This window comes from Athene cunicularia, assembly GCF_003259725.1.
Source record: "Athene cunicularia isolate RWA chromosome 1 unlocalized genomic scaffold, athCun1 chr1_part2, whole genome shotgun sequence".
In the NCBI taxonomy this organism is placed as follows: Eukaryota; Metazoa; Chordata; class Aves; order Strigiformes; family Strigidae; genus Athene; species Athene cunicularia.
The window spans coordinates 36,464,985-36,472,949 of record NW_020799092.1 but is presented as its reverse complement, the minus strand read 5'-3'; positions in this window follow the sequence as shown (position 1 = coordinate 36,472,949).

The window sequence follows — 7,965 nt, the reverse complement described above, 5'->3', positions numbered from 1 at the left end:
TGCATTGGGTAAAGGTACACCCATGCGTGGGATTACTTTTGCCAAAGGACCTGGGTGCACTTGGTGGGTGATGCAGAAGGATGGAGAGGTCTGATGTGTGCCTCAGGGAAATTTGATTTTAGATGAGAATAGCCAATGAACCAGACTGTCAATAACCCTGTTATTGCATTTAGTGCCTTGTAACATTCCCGTGCCACATCCAAAGCCTCCTGCTCCACCGACTGAGCCAACTCTGCCTCATTCCTCAGCCTTATAGACTGTCATAACAGATAGAACCCGAAGTTATGGTCAAATGAACTCAGCAAACATTGTGGAAGGATGGACCATAGACTAAGGGAATGATATCTGTGAGACCTGAAAAAAAAAAAAAAAAGAAAAAAGTGGGTGATGATTCCTTAGCATGTGTTTGGAAACCTGAGCATAACGTCAGTGGTATGGAATAAGGGGTAGAGACTGTCCTGGTTTCGACAAGGATGGAGTTAATTTTCATTGGAGTATTTCATACCATGGGATATCATGCCCAGGGGGGTGGGGTGCTCGCCCTCTCTTGGCTTTTCACTGGGGGTTCGCACGGGGCATCTGCTCATCAGGCCGTGTTGTTGCTGGGGGAGGTGGTTGCCACGTTCAGTAAGCCACTGCTGCATTTTACCCATTTTCTTTCTGAACTCACTATTATTACTGTTGTTCTCTTCTTATATTTAGTAAATTCTTTGTTTTTACTCAACTCACAAATTCTCTTCTTTTGTCCCTCCCCTGCCTTACCAGAGGGGGGAGGGGGAGGCCACGTGGTGTCTGGCTGCCGGCTGAGTTCAAACCTCCACAACTTGTTAGCCCTAACAGTGAATATCAAGCAGTCTCACCAGTTACGAATGAATACAGCTGGAGCACTTGTTCATCCAGGAGGAAGAAATTGAAGTTTGTCTCTTTGCCCTAAAAATTTATTCCTGATTTCAAAAAATTTCAGTTTTGCCTAAATCAACAAGGGCACCACCAGGTAAATCTCTTTCAAACCTACTTGTAATCTTTGACTGCTAACATATTTCCAGTTGATGCCTAAAGTATTCCATAGATATCTCACTAAAATCAAGAGTTGCAACCCAGGCCTCACTGTTTAAATCAACAGTTCATGTTTCTCAGTGTAGGTACATGAAATTTACAGATACAGACAAGCTTAAGTTTTAGCATTTGAGTCATGCTACTCATCTTCTTAAAATTAGGCATGTATGGAGGTGTTTGCAGGACTGGGGCTACATCATCAAGTGATTAGAAAACATTCCCCTCTGGGTCCCAATTAAACATGGCTCCAGCAGCACAAATCAATGCACCAAGTGGGGTGGTTTGAAGCTGAGATCATGTCTACAGCACAAGGCACGGCTGACATCATCATGTTAATCTGGGGTGTGAGCGCTTTGTGCTTGCTGAATCCCCTAGTTTACCTGCAGTTATAACAGCAAACTGTTCTCTTGCCAGTCTAAAATATTTCTCTTGGGAGGAAGAGAGGGGAGAGAGAGAGAGAGAGAGAAGTGAGCAAACCAAGACTTGATGCCGTTATGATATGGATGGCAATCACAGATGTGGAACTACTGTTCATGACACCTGTCCAGGAGGATGCACTGCTCTGGATGGTTTTGGTAAAGATTGCAGCTCTTCAGCATTCTGTGGGATAAGCCTTACCAGTAAAAACAAGGCTGATGTAGGTTGCCATAGATGACAAACATTTTTTTTTCCAGAGCAGTGTATATTTATAAGCTGTATTTTCATTTAGACATGGCTATAGTTAATTAATGTTTGTAAAGCACTGAAATTGAACGGTGTTATGCAAATGCAAAATTTTCTTCAGATGCAAAGCCTTATTTTTCAGAAAGGGTGCTTGCTTTGTTTGTCAGTTATGTTTTTGCTTATGTTGTAAATGATTGGTTGCCTGTGTTTGCTGTTGTAACATGTATTCTTATTACCACTTTGTCTGCCTTTATTGGGATGTCTGCTTTTCAATCTCTAAGGAATTTCTTAAATACTATGCATGCAAATTTCAGTTTACAGATGTGCAAATTACATAGATGCTTTCCATCCCTCATAGGTAAAAGGCTGGAAGTTGCAGAAGGGGTGTATACTTGGAATGTGCATGCTGGCACAGTACTGAAACCACAGCTCTTTGAATTCATATTTTGCCTCTGAGGATTACTCCTAAATCAAAACCAGTCAGATTTAACAATTATTTTTAGATGGCCTACTCATAAATGGTCAAACAGAGCACTTTGTATATGAAGAATAAATTTAAAACTAGTGCTTCTGTCCTGCTTAATGAAATTTTCTGAAGAAGGAAAAATAACTAACAAATTGAATAATGGAAACACTTCTATGAAATGCAGCAGTTATTCTTAGTCTTATGTTGCAGTAGAACTGTGGAAGGCTGTCCATGACTGTGAGGCTCCCTTTTATTTAAAAAAAAAAAAAAAAAAAAAAAAAAAAAAAAAAAAAAAAAAAAAAGGAAGAGGTTGCTCATTGATAGGAAACCTCTTAAGGACTCCTGGTGAAGAACCTGTATCTGGCCAAAATAAAGGTCTCAGCATAATCTCAGTGATTTGCAGTACTAATAAGATGTTGCCTCTCTACTGTGCAATGAAGAAACATTCCTCTGTATTTTTAACTCAAAATATTTTCATGTCTATGTGATTTTAAATGACTAGTTAAAGTGAAACTGTCTCTTGGGTACAAGGAAACAGCACAACTGTTTAAGAAATTTGTGAAGGTGACAGGAAAGACAAAATAGAATGATTTCAAGGGTTTCAGTGTGGAGTCCAATTCCTACATATGTGATGTAATTAAACAAGTATAATCGTGCATACTGCATGTCTTCAGTTACCATGTTCCAGGGAAAACTGAAGAATAATTGCACACAAAAACTGAATATCATGGGGAAAAGAGAGTCACCCTTCTGAATTCAGATCAATCGGATTTTGCTCTTTCAGGATTTGTGGATAATCATTGTTATCTGATCAGTCCAACAGTAACACTATTAAAACAGTAATTTTGCATCTTGTAACTATTTCATCTGTTTAACACATGATCACTCTGATAAACAGTGGATTACATGAATATGCAGTCTTCAAGAAAGTTATATCAGGCTTTTCACCCATGTCCATTGTATATATTACATCCTGAAACTTAAATGAAAATATTCATAGCTCACTGGAAAGAAATGAAAAATTGATTAACTTAGGTAATTGGGGAAAATGTGTAATCAGAGAAATGCGAAAGATGCAGTCTGGCCTGGGAATGCATTTGCTGAGAGGTGAAAGTAAGGAGGAGGTGCCCAAAGCATATCTCCCATGACACACTGTGGTGGCACTTCTAACTGCACTATTTGCTTCAGATAGGAGTATTCTAGTCAAAGAAAAAAAAAAAAAAAAAAAGGAAATGGATATTAGGAATAGGAGAGCAGATTGTTTTGTATGGCCTTTTTAATCCAAAATCACTTTTCCTAAACAATTTCCAAACAGTTACATATATATATATATATGACCAAAAGGTTCACATTTTTAGTCGTTTTAGCTCTAGGTGTGTAGGTGCATATGTGCTGTATTTGCTTTATACTAATGGAAATAGAGAATTTGTTTTTTTCATTAGAAGAGTTAAAGAATCTCAGAGTTCAGAAAAATGTAACAATTGTGCTTTAATGGGAAAGAAAAGATAATTCAAAAGAAGAAATGATACTTCAGATCATTCTGTTGTGATGATACTTCAAAATTTTCTGTGACTTCAGAATCATGATCCCCTGGGGTACTGAGATGTTGTTGCTGTTTGAAACGTCAAAGCATCAAGAAAAAAAGCTCTGCCATGCATGTAGACCTCATAGGCTACACAGAATGCCACTTTCTCAGTTTCAGAATTTGGGACTTTAAAACAGAAAGAAAATAGCTCATTAGATGTTCAAAAAGTTTCTGCTGATTTGCAGCTTTTTACAAAATGTGTTATATATTTGCTGCCTATTAAAAAATATTTTTGATTCAGATAGTAATGTGCTTGCTTAAGGTTTTTTTTTGTTTGTTTGTTTGGTTGGTTGTTTTTTTTTCTACAGCAGTAAGTTCCTGAATATTACTCAGTTGAGTTCTCAAGTTTTCCTTAAAGTGCACAACCTCACAAATCTAAAAAATTGAGTCACAGAATGGCTAAAAAAGATTGTGTTTCAAGTAGAGAGGATGCTTAATGTTTTACTTAGGAATGATCCAGTGTGTTAAGCTTCATCTCCTTTTTACTTCTGATTATTTTTTTTCTGATATCCTCTCCTGCACAGATGATCTCCAGGATATTCAGCAGGTGAATAGACAATCAATTTATGAGCATCACTGTCCTGACCAAACAGAATAAAAACCCCAGACATATTTTAAGCTCAGAGAAAGAGATGCTGAGAACTCATAATGCCTAGGAAATTCAACTGCAGTGTCTGACTATGCTTTATGTTTTAAAATGTGCTTTGAAATACTGTTCTCTCTCTGTCCTGTTGCTTTGCTTGAGCTTACTGTCCCTTGAGCTGATATAATACAGAGTCACCAGTTTTCTGCCCAGCATGTTAACCTCAACTGCTGATAACCAAACTGTTGTAGGGGCAAAACAGCTTAATCACCACAACAAAATTCAAATTTGAGATTGTGAGTGAGCATCTTGGGCCAGTTCGCTCTATGAAATTTTTTCTTGCTGACCATCTCCAGAATGATTCCTCTTCTAGTTTCCATACTTTTATAACTACTGCAAGGTTTGGCTAAAAACTGTTTAAAAATCCACAAAAAAAATCTCAGACATTAATATATTTAATGACAAGATTGAACAGCTTGAATTGCCTTCCATTCATTCTCACTGTGTTTATTTCTGTTCCCAAGGCATAAGACTGCAAACTGGAACATCGACTGTTCCTTATTATAGTCTCCAGTACCTTCTACTGCAGGATCATTACCAGAATGGTTTTCTCCGTCTGTTTGGTGATTACAGCTTTTGTGTTTGGTTGTCATCCATATGTTATGATGGTAGTTTTATGTTCCAATGACAAAGTAAATGGAGGCTCATGTATATGTTCTTTCATGAATCTGCCATTTGCGTGATTGTTTCACCATCTTCATGCCTCACAGCTATGAATGGAGCTGATTTATAGGCCTGGACAGGCTGTTTAAATCACATGAGGGCAAGTAAAGATAAATTAAGTTTCCCAAGCTGATTGGAACTAATGAATAGTTATAAATGTTTTCTTTAGCTGAGGAATATTTAAAAAGAAAGAGAGACCCATCTGCAAAGAGGTGGTCTGGGTTTTTCTTCTGCTTATAAAAGCTTATCTGGAGCACATTTCTCATTAGTAGAAACGTGACATGAAGATGACTTAAGTCAAGGTAATATAGGGAATTAATTGTTGAAAGAGTTAAAATTCCTAGTATGAAATTCTTAATGGAGCAGTAGTAGCTACAGATGTAGGAAAAAGTTAGGAAAAGTAAGTAAAGGAGCATCTGAGAAAGAAGACAGTTCAGTTCTACTGAGAAAAAAATACAATTGTCCAAGCTATGTTGCACCTGATCCAGGGGACTTGACAATAATATGTCAAAAGCATTCAACGTGATAAGAAAGCAAAGAAGATTTTTAACACTGAAGTTTCTGCCTTATCATTTTCCAGAAAAAAAAAAAAACCAAAACAAACAAACCAAACCAAACAACCCCCCCCCAAAAAAAAACCCAAAACAAACCAAAACCAAAACGAACCAAACCAAAAAACACGTGAAAGCAGAGTAATGATAAAAAAGTTTATGGCCCATATGGCCCATAACCTACCATCCTCTTGAAATCAGTAATAATTAGTAACTGAGCATAATATATAAAAATGGGCAACAATTAGGTGATCAGAGATTTTTAATGTCACGAAAAATAGCCATTACTCTCTTCCTGAGAGAAAAAAACCCCTTCGTTCCTATAAATTCTAGTTATGTAAGAATATGGGCAATTACACTATTGAAGAAATCTGTGACAGAGAGTAGGCACTAGAAAATATCTATGAAATATGATTCTCATTCATAGAGCTTTCTAAACTGCAGAACACCCACAGAGCAAAATCAGCTGCAGATTGATCTTTCTCCATCATGGAAATAATAGAAAATAGAACTAGAGGGGAGTGTGAGTGGCTATCTAATCTAACCTCTGTGTTAAGGCTATGTGCGACAGCTATGTGTTAAGGCTATCTGCGACAGCTGAAACTTTCTGGCAGGCTAGCACACCCCATACAATGTGATAAACATGTTTTGGGGCTTTTGTTTGTTTGCTTGCTTCTTTTTAAATTCTTAGTAGGACAGAAAGATGTGTTCCCAACTGTATGCAAAAATCCATGTTCTTAAAACACCTAATATCACCGGAATGCACTCAACTTTATTTCTGGATGTATTTTTTGGACCATAAACCAAAACAACATTCAAATTTAAATTTTGTTGTGCTGCAAAAGTTGATTCAGGAAAGAAGGAATTCACTTAATTGAATTTTTCTCACCAGGTGTTCCTTGTGGCAGGATTTTGAAAATCCTGTGTGTTTTCTGTTTCTGTGGCATCTATTCAGTCACACAGATAGGCACAGAGGGCCCCGGAGGAAAGCAGCACCCTGCTCTTTGCATTTTAAAGGAAACTTTCTGCAGTGAAGAGAACATCCACGCCAGCAGAATCTACCACTCAGGGAGTTCGTTCCTGCTATGTGTGGCATGTGTATCTGTCCTTAAATGTATTCACAGAGATCAGAATGTTCTGCATTGTAGTATCTGTATTCAACAGATGGAGCATTTGCCTGTATCTGAGAGAAAAAAATCACAGTAACAGCAGTAGCGCGATGGAGGCCGATGCGAGTCCTCGGCTTTACATTTATATACTCACATGTTAAAGATCGCCCTGCCCTCCCCACCACGTCGGGCAATGTCCGTGGTTTTCACGGCTCAGGAGCCGAGATGGAAAAGGCAGAAGGCGAGCCCGGCACAGATGCGGGCTCTCGGGGACGCACGGAGGGCAGGGCATGCGGGGAAGGACCGGGCACCCCCCGGCGCCGCACCCCCCCCCGGGGCTCTGCGCGCCCGCTCCACCGCCGAGCTGCCTCCCGCCCCGGGTCCCCTGCGTGTTTTACTGGGTCTTGAGCTCTGGACGGTGTTCACGGAGACCGGCCTGTGCTGGTCGCTGAGGAAAGAGATCTATTGTAAAATTCAACCAGGAAAAGTACATCTTAAGGCAAATGTGGGAGCACGGACTCTCTCGAAACCACAGCTGTTGGCTTATGGCCAGCGCTCTTCAGAAGTGATAGGAAGCCTCGCCGTGTCGGGTAGCAGAAATTTTTGCGCATCTATGAAAAATTTCTATCAAGTTACTTTCCTTCCTTCCCGTTATCTTTCCCTCTCACACCCAGAGTTGTTTTGGGTTTTTTGTTTGTTTGGGGATTTTTGTTCGTTTGTTTGTTTTTTTCCTGCTACCCATGCCCGATGTCACACCCCTACCCATGCCCTGTGTTATATACCCCTGCCCGTGACCGCTGTCACACATCCCCTGCCCCTGCCCGGTGTCACACCCCTGCCCGTGACCGCTGTGCGGTTCTCTCCCCGTTTTTTTTCCCCTCGCTGAGGGGATGGCAAAACGGATGTCAGGCAAAGCGCATCAGCTGGCGACCGCACGGGGACGGCGGCGCTACGCGCGGTGCGCAGGTTTAGGCGCAGCGGTTTCCCGCCCCTGACCCAGCGCACAGCACGCGCCAGGGGTCCGAGCAACTGCAGCAACTTTTCTTTTTTAAAATAATTATAATAAAAATATTTCGGGGCTCCGGGGTAACCAGAGGATAGTTGCCTTTTCGGGAAAAGCCCGTTCCGACCGCCCCTCGCGGCGGTGGGTGCGGGGGTTCGCTGCGCGCCCCGCTGCGCGCCCCGCGGGGCTCCGCGTGCGTCAGGCGGTCACTGGCGTCAGCGCTGGC